General features: G+C 41.8%; 2 protein-coding genes across 8 annotated transcripts in view; both read right to left on the bottom strand.

Annotated features, from left to right (window-relative positions):
* The window catches only part of LOC126568807 (small conductance calcium-activated potassium channel protein), a 104009-nt gene that overhangs the window by 67652 nt on the left and 16544 nt on the right, over positions 1-19813 (bottom strand). The gene's annotated exons all lie outside the window — the stretch shown is intronic.
* The window catches only part of LOC126567447 (RNA cytidine acetyltransferase), a 617063-nt gene that overhangs the window by 591554 nt on the left and 5696 nt on the right, over positions 1-19813 (bottom strand). The gene's annotated exons all lie outside the window — the stretch shown is intronic.

Raw genomic sequence — 19813 nt, 5'->3', positions numbered from 1 at the left:
AAGTTGAGTGGAAGAAGTATGGAGAAAGTACGGGATTTTCTATGACAGATGTACAATTTGGATTCGGAATTTGAGCCACAAAGGGAAAATTGATGTAAAAAACACACTACCAAAAAAGAGAATAGTTTGTTAATAGGAAAAGACACTATTTTAAGGTTGAATTAATGTAGAGGTTGAGTAAAAGGGGAGTAAGTTTACAGTAAACATTTTGAATGTGCATGAGGAGATGAACATTAATACGGATTTTTTAAAGACTTGTTGTTCAATATTCTTCCTTTTTGGCTTCTTATTTTTACGGCCTATTAGGATGGCCGGTGTATCCAATAGCTTACTAGACGTGTTATATCTGGGGTTGCCCGACGGTGTAGGCGACAGCAGCGCCGGTCTTCAAACGTCAGGACCGGGGTTCAAATCTTATTTGGACCTTTAGTCTAGTAAGCTAGCCTTTCGATGGCTGGGCGTGACTTTTAGAGATCGTTAAGCCAAAAAGAAGAAGGCTTGTACATACCGCCGTAGTTGGACAATCAGTCCTGACTGCGGAGAGCGGTTCGCAAGGGATTTAAACCCCGGTGCTTCTATGTGAGGACTGGTACACCTGCTGCCTACCACCACCCTGTATTATATTATGAAAAATATTGGGATTTTTAGTATTTCAACCTACATTTTATTCAATGGACTGCACTGCAGCAATTGCACATTTCAAATTAGATCGCACAAGTGATTAACCTGTTTATTCAAGTAAGACTAGGTATTTCGAAAATTAATTGCGATGTACCTTGACAAGAGAAGCAGCTTTAACAAGTTTATTTTTAATGAACAGCCTCAGCTTTAGGGATAAAGCTAGAGATAAAAGTGTCCAATGTAGAGTCAACAGTTTGTTCCGTTTGGGTCCTTGCTAATACATTTTAGCATAATTTGTACGAGTAGTTCTTTTTCATAAATGGTGTTAGCGTGTATTCTTCATAAAACCAACTAAAAAACCCTTTTTTTTCCTTCAGGGACGGACTGGACGTTTTGCTTAGCGAAACAAGCATTTCACAAGTACAGAATTTATTGCATAATGCTTAATGCCTTTTTGAATACAAGAATGCTTGTCAAGTCCTTGATTGAGGATTACTAATGACGAGCAGAAACGTAGAAATTTTATCCATTACATCATGTAGACCACCTGACTATTAACGCTCACGATGAGAGTGCCTTTAGAATAGCTGATATAGACTAGAAATTTCAGTAGATCGTCACTAGAACTACCTCTAGGCAGGTGATTTTACTCCATTCTTGGAAGCTTAAACTCCTTCATACATCTTTTCCTTCCAATCAACATGCACAGAATTTGTCCATTAGCACCCATAGAGGCTGCCGTAATGTAAACCACAGCCACATTTCATTTTAGTTCATAGCCCGGATGGAAACTGTTCACCATATGTTAGAGCACCACGCCATAACCACAGACGACGACGAAGGTGTTGTGTGTGCGTGCAATGAGGCTGCTTGGCTGCTTGGCTGTCCAACGTTCAGGTTTTGTGAGAAAATGAAGCAATATTCGAGCATGTTTGAACCGGGTTCGGTACAAGTACGAACCTTGTAGTGCAGTTCAACGAGAAGCGAAGGGACACGAAGCGGGAAACTAAAGTCTAATCTAAATAAACATGAAGTGGCGCTTATCAGCTTTCGAACTGGTTGGTTGAGAGTACATATTTCTCCCCAACCTCGGGCATGGTGGGAATGGGCGCGTGGCACCCACAGGCCTTGGGTTAATGGCAATCTTGGACGAAAAAAGTGAATGTAAAAAATGTGTACAACCTCAACGTCGCACACCCCGAACGTTCTACACAATATTGGAGAAAGTCCTCACCATAAGTCAGTATTGTGGTTTTAGTTATTTTTAGTTGATTGAAGTGGTTTTTCGGAGTCTCGGTTCTTATGAACAGGAAGTGAACAACAACGACCACGATACACATACAAGTTGATGTGGGTGATCGGATCGGAAACTGCCAAAGAAATGGATGTTCTTTGGTATGTACAGATGAATCGATAGCTAAATTGGGTTGAGTTGGGCGGCGGTTGCAGTAGGATTTCTCTTCATTTGTCAACTAAAACTTGGAAAGCGATTCATAATCCATTCAATTGGATGAATACGGTCCGTAGCTACCTGTATCGAGTTGACAAAACTACTTTTGACGTGTATGGTTTACACGTTTCAAGGCTTAACTTTAGCAACATGAGATGTACGCCCAAAAGAAAATCGGATTAAACATCAAAAAAGGGTTTCAGAAGATGAAATACGCTATCGTACAATAGTCCAACATCTTGAAAGCATTGTTTGGAAAAAAAAACAAAAAGTAGATATGGACAGCTGGATGTTATTTGCTTCGTACGTTGGACGTTCCACGTTCCATGGTAATTGCAGCTGAGTGTGTGTTTTAGTTTGGTTTGCCTTTTATGTGTGTTAAAGAAGCCAGTGAACGGCTAGAAGCCCTTCAATTGCTGTAAGACGTTACAAGCGTGACAAGGTTTGACCAAAAATAAACACATTCCAAAATATGTTCCTTTAAGCATGCGTACTAAAGACACAAATATCAGGTACTACTACAACGTTTAAATATTTTCCCCAAGTTGAGAACGACCAGTTGTAGGATGTTTGACATTCATTAAACATTTAGTTCAAAATCAGAGTAGTAAACCATTCGAAATTGTACTCAATATTTGTCTTGTACACTGTCTGAAAAAAAGCTGAATGGGAGATTTCCAAACCCCTGTCTCAGCATTCAAATCTTCCATTCTGTATTTAATATCAGGAACGGTAGATAGGTTTGGGAAACTATTTTAGGCCCGGCACTTTGAGCACAGGAGCTCGCGCACGAAATGAATAATGATGGTGACGTGTATTCGAGAAGGTTAATAGGGTACAAAAACCTTCAAAAGGCTCAGCACCAATCGTTTATGGTTCGTTGGTTTCGTTTGGTCCGTTTTTCAGATTCATTTGGAGGATTTTTTTATTGGATCTTTGCAGCACGGCTCCAGTACCATTGCTTTGCGATACGGCTCGTTGGCGGACAGTTCATAGTGCGGAAATGACGAACGATGGTCAGTACCGGTCTGATGGTCGATTGTATTGGACAGGAAATGTGTCCTGGAAGCTGTCAGAGCGAATGTCAACAATTGCAAATGACAGTTCCATCGTGCGCTGCCATCAATGTTTGGACCAGGCTTGCTCATCTGTATTGTTGTTTTTTCTACCAAACTGTCATGCTGGCTGCGGTCACGATCAGTTTCATTCTGATGACCTTGCTTCCCTCTGGCGGTGTCATCGCTTCACCTGCCTATCCACAGCCATGTTGTGTATTGTTTCCGCCAAATCGGAAAGCTGTCGAGCTGGTAAAATTTTTGTCATCGAATGACATCGTCGAAAATTGTACACATAACAAATGGCGCCGTGTATATTGGTGTTCCTGGTAGTTTCTTCTTCCGCATTGTTTCCACCTTCTGGTATCGGGGGATGGGCACGCACAAAGAAGCATGGACCAGGCCGCAGGAACGCAAATATCGCCCGGTATCTGACAATGGCGTAATGTAGTTCCCCAGTCATTTATCCATTTTCCCACGGGGCAACGCAATCAGGTTCGCCGAATTCGTTTACGCTTCCTTCGGCCCCTTCATCCATTCATCGAGTAGGGACGGAAGGTTGCTTTCTTGGATAAAATAGAATCTGTGTGGCGCTGATGCTGCAGGAACATTTGCTACCGGCTACAAACACATCACAAGGTTCCGCAGTCTGTGGGAGAACAGTGCCGTGATCACCACACACACACACACACACATAGGGAACTCTCACACTGTCCGACATTCAAGCAGGGTTGCGGATGCTGATGATGACGATAGCGCTCGGTTTGATGTATAAAATGGCGCAAATTGAATGGTGCGATGGAAGGAAGGAAGAAATTGGAAGCACAATATTGTTAGCAATAAGTGAAACTGCGCGAATTCAGAAGCAACCATCGGAACCCGTCGAGCATCACATACGGTCGAGGTAAGTGTGTCTATTGTAGCGCGCACCCGACCAATATCAAGGATTCCTGCCAATGTTGCTCCGGTATGTGTACACCGGTTTTATTACCGCATGTCTGATTGCGTTTGCGTACTTCCCCCGGTACACGACAGCCATGGTTACAGTTAAAGGCGGTACGAGGCTCGAAAATTTAGATAAAAAGGACGCCGTGTGTTTTTGTAGAAGGCAAACGTGTAGAAATGTATTTTTTTGGCGACAGCAAAACAAAACAAAAAACACAATCGATACCAACTATTTACAATCATGGTGATGGGATTTGAAATTTTGTTACTGCGCAAGAAAATGGAGCAATTTCGAAAGGTTGTTTGTGAATGTTTTAAAACAAAACGAGGTAAAGAATGCAATTTTTTGCTGTTGTAACTTTCTGCAATCTTAAGAAATAGCATACATAAATAATTATGAACTAGGCGAAAAACGACAAACCTTTCTTAATTAAAATATCGTCGCCCTCAGTGACGTATGTTGCCGTAACGTATCAGAAGAAGTTTTATGTGTTTTTATTAATTCAAAGCAATTTATCAGCGCCGGCAGATGATGCGGAGATTTTACGAGGTTTAGGTAATGGACAAGAAAGATCGTTAAATCACTGCTAGACATTAATAAAAACATTTTTGATGGCATTTGTTCCGTTGATTAAGCGTCTGACTCCAGCAATCAAACATCCAAAATCTAACAAATTCGTTCACTGTATCCCTGCAGTCCCATGAACACGCACCACTCGAGATGGGACTAGTGGTGAAAAAAAAACAAGTTTCAAAGTATTGCTTCTTGAGAGATAAATGGATGTATTTCGTAAAACATTTTCCCAACCGCGTCGATAAAAAGGTTGCCGGTGGAAATTGCCTCGGTAGAATGTGGGATAATGTAAATGATTATTATGTTTTCTCGGACCGTGAAGTTTCACTTACACAAATTCTTCAATAACTTTGCGAAGCCATTTTGTTGGTGAATGAAAAATAAACATCAACACTTAGAAACTTTTCACTGTCCTTGCTTTGTGTGAAGTTTACTACGAGAAAACAAAAAATTGGGCGGATGGAAATCTCACCCGCGATCATTGGTGTAGTCGTTGCTTTCCCATTTTTCTTGCTAACGGTGGGTGGTGTTTTCAAACACTGAAAAATGGGTAGTACCGGGCTGGTCTGGTGCTAGATTAGAGGTGTAAATGATTTCTCGCCAAAAGTTAAGCGATTTACGATAAGAACAAGGGAATTCTCTAAAAGAACATATAAATCGTTTTGTGCGCCGCCGGATCCTTGAGGCCAGTCTCCTGAGGTCTATTCGGTGTACCTTTTCTTGCCATTGTGTACCGGTAGAGCAGCAAGATTCCCGTATCATTGTTTTGCTTATTGGTGAGTTGAAGTCATAATTGAGTGATAAATTTAAGCGCTAATTGAATCTCAACCGTAGTCAGGCGCGACGGTGTTACGGCTTTGACAGCGAACAGCACGTGCCGGACACGCGTAACCCCCCCCCCCCCCCCCCCTTTCCCGAGCAGGATAGCAGTATCCGGTTAATTTGCACCTTCCGACCACCTTGGAATATCTCACCGGAAAGTTATCACTTGCGAGACTGTGGGCGGGTGGTGGTTGTTTGTCGGAAATGGTGAAACAAATAATTTTGCAGCATTTGGCCTCCCACCCTCTAAAGGATCGGAACGCTGGTGACGTTGCAGGTGGTAGTGGTCGGACGTTTGACTTAGGTTGGAAGCAAAACGGAGAACTACAAATTTATGCTAATCTTTTGGCCGCTGGCGCGCACCTGCAAGCCTTACGAAAGATAAATATCGTCCTGCCGGTGAAAAACTTTGAGCTAGAGTAACGAAGAATTTCGTGTGGACAAACAATCGCCAAACAGGGTGGAAGGAAGGGGCAATATTTAGGGAAATGCTGTTTCAAAATCGTTTATTCAGTTTTTGCTGTGCTGTACCTGGGTGGAGTTGTTGTTTTGCTGCACAAGGACATGCTTTGGAAAGCGCACGAAATCCATGAAGGATAAATACTTCTATACGGTTCGCACCAAGTTGAGATATACAGGGCAAAGTTTGTGTCTTGGTTTCAGTATTATCGAGATTTGATTTGATAAATACTTTGTCATTATTACTGTCTCGTTAGTGGAAAACAGTCAGACTTTACAAACTTTGGTTTTGAATAAATCTGATGAATCAATCTAAAAGCAATTAAAACGCCTTCCTAAACGTAATAAACACCAATCCATTTTACAATTCTTGTGAATTTGTTGTCTATTTTCTTGTTATAGGAACATTAGATCCCTTTCTAGGGGCGGCCCGGTGGTGTAGGCGACAGCGGCGCCAATCTTCACCCGGCAGAACCGAGGTTCGAATCACATCCTGACCATCACCTCTCGTAGTTGAGATCGTAGACTTGCCGTCTAGTAAGCCATCTGATGACCGGCGTGACCTTAGAGGTCAGGACGTTAAGCCAAGAAAAAGAAGATCCCTTTGTATAATATTTCCAGCTAAAACTTTATCATATTAACAGCTGTTAATTGTAGAATAATGGAGCAAGGTCTTTGAAGAAGTAAGACTGAATGCACTTTTACAACACTGTTGGTACGTGTTGGTCATTTTAGTTTCGTGTTTGTGTCTATTCTTTTTCCAAAAGCACGCTGAAGAAAATCATTTTCTATCGTGTACGATACACAATTCCCCGATACGTGTGAGTGTAACGTCCCAATGTGCTCCACTTTATCCTCCTCGAAAATGCTCACATGACAATTTCCGTGCCGTGACCGTAGAAAGCAGAACGAGATCAGCAATTCTTTATGCTTATGCCTTTTACGCATTAGTGGCATCCAGAGGGAAAGAGCAATCGAAAGTGTGAGTGAGTGAGAATAAACATAAAGATGTTTTATTAATATCTCCTCCCTGGCTCGCACACACGGTCACATGGTGACGCTGTAAATGGGGATGAGAATCGCAAGCAGGCGAATTCTGTTCCCATCGCTCGTGCTCAATGACCGGTAAGAAAACGTTGTGAACGAATGATCTGTTGCCATCGCTGAGTGGAGTCTGCGATCGACCATCTGCTGGTGTCCTTATTTTGTATGTTTTTCTTCCCCTCCCTCCTCGACCCCTTTTTTACGCTCACCGTCCAACGTGGATGACGATGTGTATCGTGTGACATCGAAGAGGCATGTCCGTGTCGTGGTTGTACGATTCGTCGGTCGCCCACGTGCCAAACGTCGGTTGAGAGTGTGTCCACCCAACACGTCGGGCAGATTCTGCACTTTTGTGTGAGGGAACATTTTTGAACCGGTTTGTACCCTGGAACCGATTGCTGGCGGTTTCATTCCAGCAGTGCGTTGGTGACAACATCCGCAAACGGATGTACGCAGGTGATTTATGAAGCAGCTAGCAGCTAATGGGGAACTTACGTCTTGTTAAAACCGACAAAAGCTGTACAATTGATGCGTAAGTCGAGGCCCCGTAGGCTTCATGTAGTATGGGACAAGCAATGCGTTCCTTCGGAAGGAAATGAAAACGCAATGATAAATATTCCTCACCTTTGTGACCATCGCGCTTCTTTCATCAACTCCACAGTGTAACCTTTTTGCTAAACTCGATTGCCCGAAAAAGAAAATACAAAAATGTCACGGTCTATCTGCTGTGCGTAGAACCACACGCGCACGAATGTGGAATGGGTTTTGAAAAGCGGGGCAAATACTATTGCCATAAATTCATCACCACAGCCACGGAAGTTTGTGGGTTGAGCTGAGAGCGAATGCGAAGGCAACAGCGCAGATAGAAAAATTCATTCAAAAACTTAATTTTTACAAACTTTTTCCATTTCGGAGGTGAATTTTTTTTTTTAGGTTGGTTTTGGGCCATTTGCGTTGTGTTATAGTAGGTATTGATGCTTTTAAAATTAGAAAAGAAATATTCACGATGAACATAAGATATTGAAGCTAAGGCGTTTACTTTACATTGAGAGATAGATGAAGTTAGGTGATGAGTTTTTGCTTTTATGAAACATCAAAATAACTAGTAAGATTGTTCGCGTTTTCTTTGAGCATGGTTTTATAGCCTTTTTTCGCTTTCGTATCACATTTTCATGGTTCTTTGGCAAGTTTTGTTTAAACTGAATAAATTATAATAATAAAAAGATATTAAGAGTTGAAGGAGAACTACTCCTGCTTTTTGTTTGAGTAAGTGTTGTTGCAAACACAATCGTAAAAGGATCTGTTTGAACTACTTTTACTTTGAACAATGATTTTCTTCAGTTTTAAGCTGGATAGAAATCTTATCGCTTTACGATAGCCAAAGCGGCAGCAACACAGGCCAAGCAGTTAGCATTGAATGCCTAGAAAAACATGTTTTCTATCATATCAGTTAAAACCCAGATTATTGATTTTTTTAAAATTTACTTTTCATTAAATTTTCTATTTAATGCCCCTTACTTCTATAACCACTCACCCGGGTAGGTCATTGGTTTTGTTTTGGGGATTTGCAGTTATACGCTGCATGAGCAAATGTTACGGTTGTAGAGCAATTATTTCCATACCGCGATGGTACTGAATTTACTCAATATATTCCGTCTAAACCGGCAAAGTACGGGATAAAAGTATGGAAGGCATAAGATGCAGAATGGTCCTTCGTATTTCCTTCGAAGAAATGAGAAAAAAATCAAGACGAGCGTGTTGTTAAAGATTTGTGTCGCGTATTTCGTGGTAGTGGTCGCAACATTATTTGTGACAATTTTTTTGTCACAAATAACACACACAATTGTCACAAATTTTTGTTTTTTTTTAACGTTTTTTCCAAAAAGTTTTTCAAATCCTAAGAGAAGAGAAGTTTTATCAACTTTGTTTGGTTTCAATGAGAATGTTGCCATTTGCTCATGTGTTCCCTAAAAGAATAGGGCTGCAGTACTGTTGTCAACATATCACTTTGATACAGAAATTCAAGGCCCTAAACATAAACCACTTATCGACTAGTCGACTACAATCGTTCAACAGGAGGAGTGGATAATATGGAAAAATGTCTTTTCGAATATAGTTGCAAAAGGAAGACGAATCGGTGCCCAGTAGCGTTTTTCTTAAGCTTTTTGGATGTAGCTGCACTTACCGCCTATAAAATTTATAAAGAAAATAATCCAACTCTATGTAGATCCATAAACTACAGACGCCTATTTTTAAAAGCTCTTTGCGAACAGCAAGAAATACAACGTCGATCAGAAAATATGCAAAAAAATGCAACATTTTGGGCCACGCAGTGGGGTTGAAAGTATGTTGGGACAATCTTTAGCTTAAACATTTTGAGAAAATGTGAAAAAGTGAAATGTGAAATGTGAAAAACCCCTTCTGCGCTTCACACTCATGGAACAAAATTTACTGTAATCATTATAAATAGTGGAGTATAGCTTTTATATGCTTAGTTTAAATTATTTCTGTTGTTGTCTAAAATAGTTCAGTTATGATAAAGAAATTAAGTTATGCATTCTCAAGATTTTTTAAATTTCTAATAGATTTAAGGTGTTTTAAATCCATTCATATACTGTTTGTTAAAAACGGGCTGAAATATACTTTTGCATATTCTACAAACTCCGTTTCTCAAAAATGTTATGTTTTAGCATATCTGCTAAACATCTCACAAGAGTAAACATTATTTCGTATACAACAAGCGTTACGTAGCATTATACGGCTAGAAGAAATTCTTCACCACTTTAACAAATAACCTGCATAAGCCAGAAACTTAAGAAATGTACATTCAGCTATTTTGACCACGCGCACACCTTAACATGAACATTCAAACACTGACCAGCGCATCCGGTTAGCGAGTGACGCAATGCAATATGATATCAGTTCAAAACAACTAGCGACTCCAGACAGTGGTCAACAGTTCAATAATAGCGACACATTTCTTGCAAGTGCAGCAATCGATCGCACCGCGACACATTTTGTGCTAAAGTAAATATTTTTGTACTAAATGCAATAACAAACAGAAAAACCAATGAGGAACAATTTTCGGTTACTAAAAACGAGCAAAAACTAATGTAAGAATTGGGTATGAATAAAGCGGTCTAGGAAGCCTTCCCCAGACAGACAGATAGAGAGAGAAGGTACAACAAGGTAAACCTTCCGTTCAATTCTTTCTAGAGGTTTGATTGTCCCCCTACCCAAGGTAAGGCCTCAAACCTCCAACACGCCTGTAAGGGATATTCCTTCCGATTATGCAAAGTCGCCTGGAAGACTTGCTCCGCCGATGAGCATCGAGAGTCCCCCTACCAAAGGTAAGCCCTTGATGTCTTCAACTTTCCAGTAAGGAAGATTCTCATCCAGAATCTTCAGACTGCCTGGACAGTCAGATAAAAGAAAGATATTGGTCCGCACAGTTAGCAATCACGTTGTTCCGTTCTCGTCGCGATTGGAAATCCGAAATTCTTCTTCCCCACCACAATGTTAAACTGTATGTTGCAGCTTAAATCGGAGATATGCACAATTTAACACGTAATAATGCAAAATCCCAGGCAAGTCGTATGACCTACCCGGGTAGGTGGTTATAGAATTAAGGGTGTATTGGTCATTAAAACCAAGGTTAAAAAGAAATAGACAAGCAACGAGAGCTTAAAACAATAAATATACAGCTCGTCTACAGGGGTGGCCCGGTGGTACAGGCGACAGCGGCGCCAGTTTTCAAACGGCTCGTCCGGGGTTCAAATCCTATCCGGGGACCGCGTCCCTCAGTAGCGAGGACTGACTATCCAACTACGCGGTTTCGGCAGTTTAGTAAGCCAATTTCGATGGCCGGAATTATGACCTTAGTTAGAGGTCGTTAAGCCAAGAAGAAGAAGATTACAGCTCGTCTTGTAATTTGGCGATAATTATTTCCACAAAGAATAATGTTAATTAAATATAAAAAAGTATAGTTAATTCTGTTTTATAGATTTTATTTTCGAATGCTCAAGTGCTATTTTTTGGAGCATGATGTACTGCTTCCAATCGCATCATTACATCTGTTAGAAACAACGCCACCAAGTTTTTCGGTGTTTTTCGGCATTGCTAATAATTAGGATCTATTGGACTATGCCATGAAATGTCTTCTAATTGTGCGTTTCTACACTACCAGCACCGTTTTGCCAGGTGCCAGTCTGAAAAAAAAAAATCTCGGCACATTATATCATTTTTATTTCGCTACCAACACCAAACATTTTAACAGTCAGTTCGGTGTTCTTACGTGGTCTTCCTGGGTAGCTAGATAGATTGCTGGTCGACGCGTTTCCATTAAGACGATGTGACGCACCCAGCGTTGGCCCCTTTGCACATCTTCAACCAGCCCCGGGCAGAGCGTGTGAACGAATATCGTAAAAAAGCTACGGTGATGCATGGTATGGTTGGGTTTGTAATTTCATTTTTTGGCAGCTATTTGATCATCGTTAGTCCGTACAAACTAAAACTAATTACAAACAACGCTCGTTTGTTCCCGGTTACATAGTAAATAGTATTTGGGACGCGTTCGTGCTTGCCTGCTATCCATCGCATTGTTCGGCACACCGGCATCACATCACAAGAATGGTGAAAAGTTGTATTATTTTAATTAAGGGAGCTGCTTGTTTCTTCATGTTTTGCTGCTGCTAGACTCCTGTCACCAAGCCGACCTGAAGTATCAAGCTCGTTTAGCTTGTCTATCGGTCTGGGCGAGTTGAAGCATTGCAAAAATGGTAAACAGTGAAACGCACTGTTGTAAATTTGTTTCTTACACTGCATTTGTTGGAGGCACTAGAGACAGCGGCTTAGTCAATGCGAAACACAAACACACCCATTCGGTGGGAGTCTAAAAATAATATCTTCTATGTATCTTTTAATGCGGCTTATATGCCGTGACACATATAAATACGATGACGAATGAGACGAATCAGATAGCGGTCCCTTTGCATTGGGTTGGTGAATGCAGAGATGCATCGTGTTGGTGGAGGAAGAGCATCAGGGTGGAATCCGTCACGATTGGCCATTAGTCTTCGTCAAGTATCCTAGGCCTGCCGGAGGACAGAGAGGGAGAGGATGCGTCAGTCTGTCCTCATCCTTTGCGCATAACAACAATAGTGGTTTCGCTTGGTTGCGCACATGACCACGACGGACGGTTTGCGCTTAATCTGGCACCTCGGATTGGTACACTAGGAAAACGGTGCGTGACAGGTAGCAATATGTTAATAACACATGTCACAGGCGCTCACCGTACCGGGTCGGTGAACCGATACTTAGTCGTGTACAACCGTGCGGAATAACTGCAATGACAGTATGAATGTCAGGGAGCTTGTTAAATCGAGGGAAAACAGGCTGTCCAATGTGGGTCAGCGAGTACGACGGGGCGCTACGTTGTTCGGAAAATGAAATTCGTAGTGAAGGTAAAGATAGACGCAGCACGGAAATCGATAAAGACATATATTTGCTGAACAATTCCTAGAGTGCTAGTATTGCTGAAGCTATTATGTCTTTGTTAAAATATTCTACGTGATGACTTCCGAAGGATAGCATTTCGCGAATAATGGCGCGAGCCGGTGTTCAATCCATCATAATTGACCGATATTCCAGCTGTCGTACGCATAATGCACGTCTTTTGTCCATATTTTCTTTGCAAAGTTGAAGCGCTAAGGGAGGAGCAAAGCGTTTTTCTTACATTCCTTGGACCTGCGGAGACTTCAAACTATCTTTTGTGCTTTTGTGGAATGTGAAAAGAATTCAATTTCACTGTGACAGACCCGGAAAGTATGCACATTTAATGTTTAATGGTGCAGAAAATGGTCGCACATTCCCTTACAGCCATTAATGACTGCATCCGGAAATGGTATGCACAGCAGTTTTTACTTTTTTTGCATGCTAAGGTGCCGAGAAAATGAGATTCTTACATTAAAAACTGAAGTAAGCACGCTAGAAAGATGACATGGATAGCTGAAATGTTTTTTCGTGATTACAAAAAAAAAAAGGTTTGTTCTGTTTTAGGAATGAGGAAGGCACTGAGATTGGCAGTTGGTTCCTCACTCCCTTATAAGATTATATATAAAATATTAATAAAGTTTACAACTTCTTTTGTGTTTAAAGAATTTAAAAAAACTTACTTTATTGAGTCATTGTAAGAAAAAAAAATAGCCCCAATGGCAACATTTTTTCTACGCTACACTTAATCGCCTGAAACTGAGAGCAGCCACTTGAAAACCCATAATATTGATATAAGTTCATCAGTGTTTCTCAAACCATCTGCAAAGGTTTAGGCCAGCCGATGGTACGGATAAAAACAGCTCCATTATATTGGGAGGTTTGCAGCTAGGGCTACACTAATTAATTCACGATGCCACCGATACCACTCGACCGTAATTGGATGAAAATCAATAGAAAATGGCGAAAGACACTTTGCAGCGGCGTTCCCGGTGCCATCGTTGGGCAGGTTTCACGAGCAGTAAACTACAAACATTGATGGATGTGGATCGATGCTAGGTCGAGCCGTAGTTTGCCACCATCTTTCGCCTTCCCGGACGTACGGAATCGCTTTCGTTGATTCCAACATTACGTAAGGTGCACTCAATTATTCAGCCAGTTTATAGTGTTTTTTTTTTGTTGCTTTCTCTTCTGTATCCTCACCACCTTTACAGACTTCACCTTCTAGGTCCACCACCGTAAGCAAAACGTCATTCGTGGGTTCAATTTTACCGCATAACTCATTGTGGGTCCGTTATGGGTCGTTTTCTTCAAAGGTAAAGGGATAGACAGAAGACCGTGCCTTCGATCGGTGTCATCATTTCCACTACATTCGTGCCTCTGGTCCGGTACGCAAATAGGAATAGCGCACACTTGGGACGGATGCACCCGGTGCATTCACGAATGGGAGAATGGGTTGGAAAAGGAGTGATAAAAACAGAGGAAACTAAACTGTTTATAGCTGTATGCGATTGGATACGATCGCTTTCGCTTGTGCGTGACAACGGATGTGTCTTTACTTCTGACTTATAATGATTGTTGACTTTGCTTCGTATTCTGTTCATCCTGATCGATTAGTGGTGGTACGATATTTTGTATATAGTTCACGATAACAAGCAGGTTCGTAGTTTATGCATTATATTTTACATGCAATTTGAAATAGAACGGATGTAAGGACAATATGGTTGATTGTACCAAATAGGTTATGTTTTGTGTTGAATGTTTTTTATGCAACTTCCTTGTTGAAGCTAGGAATGCATGTATTATTATCTGATATTTGATAAATTGATAAATTATTTTTAAGAAAATAATGTAAAATCAACTTTCCTTGCGGCTTGGTACTGGAATGTATCGACTTAAATGAAAAAGTTAATTGAATTAATTGTGCTTTAGCTATTCGCATTAGGTAACGCACTAGGAAATAAAGTGATATTATGCACAAACAAAATCATTGTATGTTCAAGACTCTGATCGCACTACTTTTAACAAGTGCCATATTGTGTGCATAACACTCCAAAACACACCACGCACGTTTTATGCAACGACGATATGCCTACAGGTACGTTTGGTAAAACGCGGTGTCGCCAATTCCCCACGGGGGTTTCGCAAACGCCCTCCCCCCAACACACATGTGGCTTCTGCCTAGCCAGAAGTGATTATTAATTAATTGACCTGCCCATCACTTATGCAACGATGTAACATTAAACAGTCAGCCAACCTCATCCACACTCATCGCAACCGCATCAGTCACACACAAACCCGGCAACGGAGCACCGCACGGAATGCCACGATCGCTCTAGTGGGTAAGTTTAGCAAGAGCGTAACGGGCATTTTTTTTTTCTAGTCGACATTTGTACGCTCTTTTTCGATTCTCCTGCCTCTTAGGGCGGTTTCACTCACTCGATCGCTGTTTTTGTTGATCGTCGAACATTGTTGATGTAGCAGCAATGTTGTTGGTGTGGTTTTTGGTCGTTCATTTATCCGTGCGAGCTGTGGAAGATCTTCCTCTTTTTTTTTGCCCCGCTTATTTCGCTCTTTTCCACGCTGGTTGTGTCTATTTTTGGCATCATCGCTTTATTCAAGTGCTAAGAAAAAAGATCCTCTCGACTAATATACTAAGCCACGTAAATTGAGTAGCAAAACACAACACATTTTCAAGAATTTTTTTTTTTCTTAATTCCAATGTGTATTGGGCCGGAAGATCGGCCGGCACAGGAGGCTCAAAATAAACTTCAGTGAAGAGCAGCACGTTAAGATGTAATTGAGGTAACAGATGCACTTTCACGTGAACATTGCCGAAGACGTGCCATGACGATCGAAAATCTACTTGATGTGTGTGTTCAATCGGACTTCGTAAGCAATGTACAATGTGCAACCAATGCTTAGTTAGCCAAGTGACATAACGCCCTGTAGCGAACATTAGGTCAATTGTAAACGTGTTCGTTTTGTTGCTCATAAATAATGGCAGCACATGAAATTGTTTAGCGACACTGTTTTATGTTGCGAGTGAACCAGGTTCCTGTCGGTGTCGGTTAATGCATTAATGCCATCATCCTATCACTCATATTGCACCACACATTCGGTTTTGGGCAGGGGGAAAGGCGCGTCGAATGACTCCCGGTAGTTGTTGCATTTTTATTGCCCTCCACTATTACGCCACGCTCTGTGAGAGCGTAAAGCCCCGCGGAAAAAATGCACGAACGTCAGCAGAACAGAAATGTAAAAAAAGTAGCAGTAACTTCAACTAACTGGCCCATTGATTGATCGTAAATTTTACATTAAACTCATGAAACATAAAATTTAATACCACTGCCAGCGAACGGATTTGCTGGCCTGCTTTTCAGCGTGCCATCGTGTGGTTGGCATGGGTACGGATGCTGGCGGTTCAAGCTTTCCGACGAGCTGAATGGAAGCGTCAAATCGTGTGCTCTTGTGCTGCCTTTCACATACAAGCTTTGCGTTAGATTTTTTGGTGAATCGTGAGCAGCCGTGCGGTCCTCCCATGGTGTGGAATTGGAATGGTACAATAAACTTTTTTCGCGCTGGTAGGATGAACGAAAAAAGCGAAGCGAAACGAGATGGAAAACCCTCGATACAACGTTTGGCAGGCATGTGAGTCTACCGGTTAAGTCGGTTAGTCGATGGATCCGCTTTCGCTGTCCTTACACGCATCACTAATAGCTTACGAGGGATGTGCGGATTTTTATTTAAAATTTTCATTCCGTAGAGGCATTATGTGAGTAATAATTAAGAGGCTGGATCAGAGTAATAAACGAACCAAAACACCCAAGCAATTTACAATGGTTAAAATCGTTGATGGCGTTTTAGATTGGGAAAACATTTTTGCTCAAACCAAGGCAATCAATGTAACCTTTTTACATAAGCATAGGGGGAAGGTTTGTTCTTCCGATTACCACACGAAATGGTAAATAAGGTTGCTTATTTTCATACCGACGAACTAGTTGAAGGCTGACTAATAATTATTGTGAGGTGATTGTGATGGGTTATAATATTCCAGGTGTAGGAGTTGAGTATTGGCTTGATTATTTTCTTTCCCACTTAGGACTTCTTCTTTCTTCGCCAGGCAAAAGATTGGTAAGAATTTTTTTCATCGCCAGTCGTCGTATGCAGAAAAAAAAGGATTAAATAGATGTAAACGTTAGAGCACTAATTATTTCCCCCATTTTTCGGTGCGTGTGCGATAATCAAGGGTGGTGGTGTGCACGGTCGGTCTATTTTCAGGCACCGAACAGTTTCAGTGGCAGCTGTTGAAATAAATCACCTTCCACCTTCCGGGCTTCTGATCGATTTCGTAAGATCGACCCGGGTCGCCAATACAGCCCATCGTTAACCAAACCTGACTGTCGTAGACTGTAGAGGGAACGTTGGAAAAAGTTCAACGAACAACGTACAACGGGTGCAAGAATTCAGCAGAACTCGTGTAAACGAGGCAGCGGGAATGCTTTGATCCTGGTGAGACCATAAAATATTTGCCGTGGGGTGGTGACTTGATTTTCATTAAGTCTCGATTATGTAAGAAAGGACCGAACGAGTCGCTTTTTACGATTCTACGTGCACGTTAAAACACGGTTTGCTTTCTTAGACGAAATCAGGTTTGAAGAAAATAACCTTGAAAATGTGACAAGCTCTTCGTAGCAAAACTTTTATTGTCCTGTTTCAAAATATTTAATTTATAAAAAAGACACATTTTTCATTCAACAAGTAAAATAACAAACATATATACTTTAGCGAAACGTGAACTAATACTTTATACATGAACTAACATAAGCATCTTAAGGAAAGACTTGTCCACAGGGAAAGAAAATGTAAAGCGAACATAAGAAGCAACACAAGTGCATTGCATCGTTGCGGATGAATCGTGCTTTGCAGTGTTTTAAGGTGCTACGAAGGTGTTACCCAATCTCGGCAGTGTTTTACCAAAGGCGCCCGAAAGGCTTCCCTTAGCGAAAAAGAAACCCAATGTAGCGGTGAGCGAGCAAGGAAGAATTCCGTTCGGTTCCGCAGCTCGAAAGTATTTATGCACCTCATTCCTTGCTGGCACCGGATGGATGGTATTTGGTAGAGTGTACAAAGAAGAATTTTCAATGTCCACACCTCGTTGGTACTTGGTCTTCGTGACAGGTTTATTTATTTAATAATCACTGCACCGTGGAGTGGTACACTGAATGTTCCACCGAAAGCTTTTGCACTGTCGGAGCAGCATTACACATGGAGTGTACTGCTTGAGTATCTCCCAGCGCCCGGTGGATGGATGTGGCGTACGGTTTCGGGATTAAGCGATGGGTTAAAACGATAAGTCCATGCTCGGGAAAAGAAAGGAAAAGAGCTTGGTTGCAATTGAAAAACGGAAAAGGCGATCGGATTCTTCATGATCTCTTAAAAGCTTTACGAATAACAAGGTCATGCAGAAACAAACGCAAGGCATTGAGTTGGGGTAATGCTTTTTTATTCATTACCCAAACTCAAGATCTCCAGTTTGAACTTGTGAACATTCTAAATTGGTAATGAATGAAACGGCATTCAGTAAACTAAACTCAAGTAACTGTAACGAATTAGAATAGAGCTCAATGGATAGCAGAATTAATATAATAATAACGATCAACCGAAGCAGAGGTAATATAACAATCGGTTTATATGGAACATTTGAGGAGAATTTAGAAATAGAGGATAAATATGCCACCACAGCCTGGTAAAACATGTCCAAACAAAAAAGCAGATTGAACATAGGAAATATAAACCAACAAACAGCTTTTAAAAAAAGCGATTCCAGCAGCAACGCTAGCAAACGAGAACAGTAAATCCAACGAGTAGAAATGTTTTAATCACCTTGTGTTTATAGGGCGCGGCAGATGTGACAACGTCAAGACATTTATCTCTCTCTTTCGATCGATTGCGTCCGGATGGTAGTGTTCATTTGCGACATTTATCGATGCTTTCGAACGTGAAATTACACTGCACACCGATCAGTTCGATCCGATCACAACACACAAACCTTTCATCCTTGTTCACTTCCTAACTCGAGCACTGTTTGGCTGCTTGTTGTTCATAGTAGACACGCAAGTCGTAGAGTTCGGTAACAACGAGTCTGCCACTTGTCATTACTGCTTGCCGTTGGACAGCTTGTCCATCGCAAGCTTACTTTTTATGCATGAACAACACAACTAGCAGCACTGTTCGGACGCCGGATGGGTTCCCAAATTCCCTAACGGGCAGGTGCGAGGTGAATCTATCCACTCTACCCGGCTAGATTCGTCCGGTTTGCGCAAAATGTGAGAAACCACACCGCTCACCTGGTCGGCACGGAACAACACACGTATCGCTTTTATTCCTGGTGCTGTGCGTGGATTTTATTTAACTTGCCTTTTTTTTTTTCTTGCACGGCCAGCAGCGCCCTGTGTTATTTTTCTTCGAGCACAAACTTTACGACGATGGAAAACTGCACGATGGGTAGGATGAGTTCGCGATTAGCTACGATTAGAAGTGAGTAATTAAAAGAGCGGAATTGCTGCCGTTGCTGATGCTGGAGGTTATTTTTAAACTTTTTTGTGCTTGAAACGTATCTGTTTGGACGCGCTTGGCTGTGTGTGGAAGTGTGTGTTTGTATGTGAGCGTTCCCGCACGTCACCCAGATTTCACCAAAACCGTTGATTGCGATCCGTGCATCGCACTTCTTCAAGTAGTTTGAGGCCCCCAGACACTAGCACCCGGGACCAAGAATAGCAAGATCGTCTTTGGGTAATGCGCCAGGGTCCCGTTCAGATAGGGGTCGTTGAGCTGACGATGGTCAGCGGGATAGTGTAGCCATTAGTGAACTAACGCCGGCGCAGGCGACCGCACCGGAAGTGGACGGCGGAGCGTTAGGCCCTTTATCAATGGTGGGAAACGATTGCTGTCGTCATCGCTATGACATGTTGAAGCACGACGGGCCGACTCGACCATAAAACAAGTGTATCAGAGCTGTAAAGTCAGTGGAACCCATTCTTAGACTTGTTGGATCGCAAAAGTGTATATTTAGGATGAGACCGAACAGTATTTTGCCGCATGGCTGTTGCTTTCCTCGCCCTGGACGGGGTCCGTCGCAAATAAAGGGTTATTTTTAGCGAAAAGACATGAGGAGCGCGTTTCGGCCGAGATAGACTGGCTGGATGCTGTGGCTGTGGATGAACCAGGTAGGACTACCACGGCATCCCCGGGAAAACGTGTGAGCCCATTAGAGATAACTGGGGCAAAATGACGGGTAGTCTTTTGATCAGTGTATCCTGGTGGTGGTGGTTGAATTCAAGCTGAAATTAC

This window comes from Anopheles maculipalpis, chromosome 2RL (assembly GCF_943734695.1).
Source record: "Anopheles maculipalpis chromosome 2RL, idAnoMacuDA_375_x, whole genome shotgun sequence".
Taxonomy (NCBI): domain Eukaryota; kingdom Metazoa; phylum Arthropoda; class Insecta; order Diptera; family Culicidae; genus Anopheles; species Anopheles maculipalpis.
The sequence above is the reverse complement of the archived record's forward strand: the minus strand, read 5'-3'. Positions and strand labels throughout refer to the sequence as shown.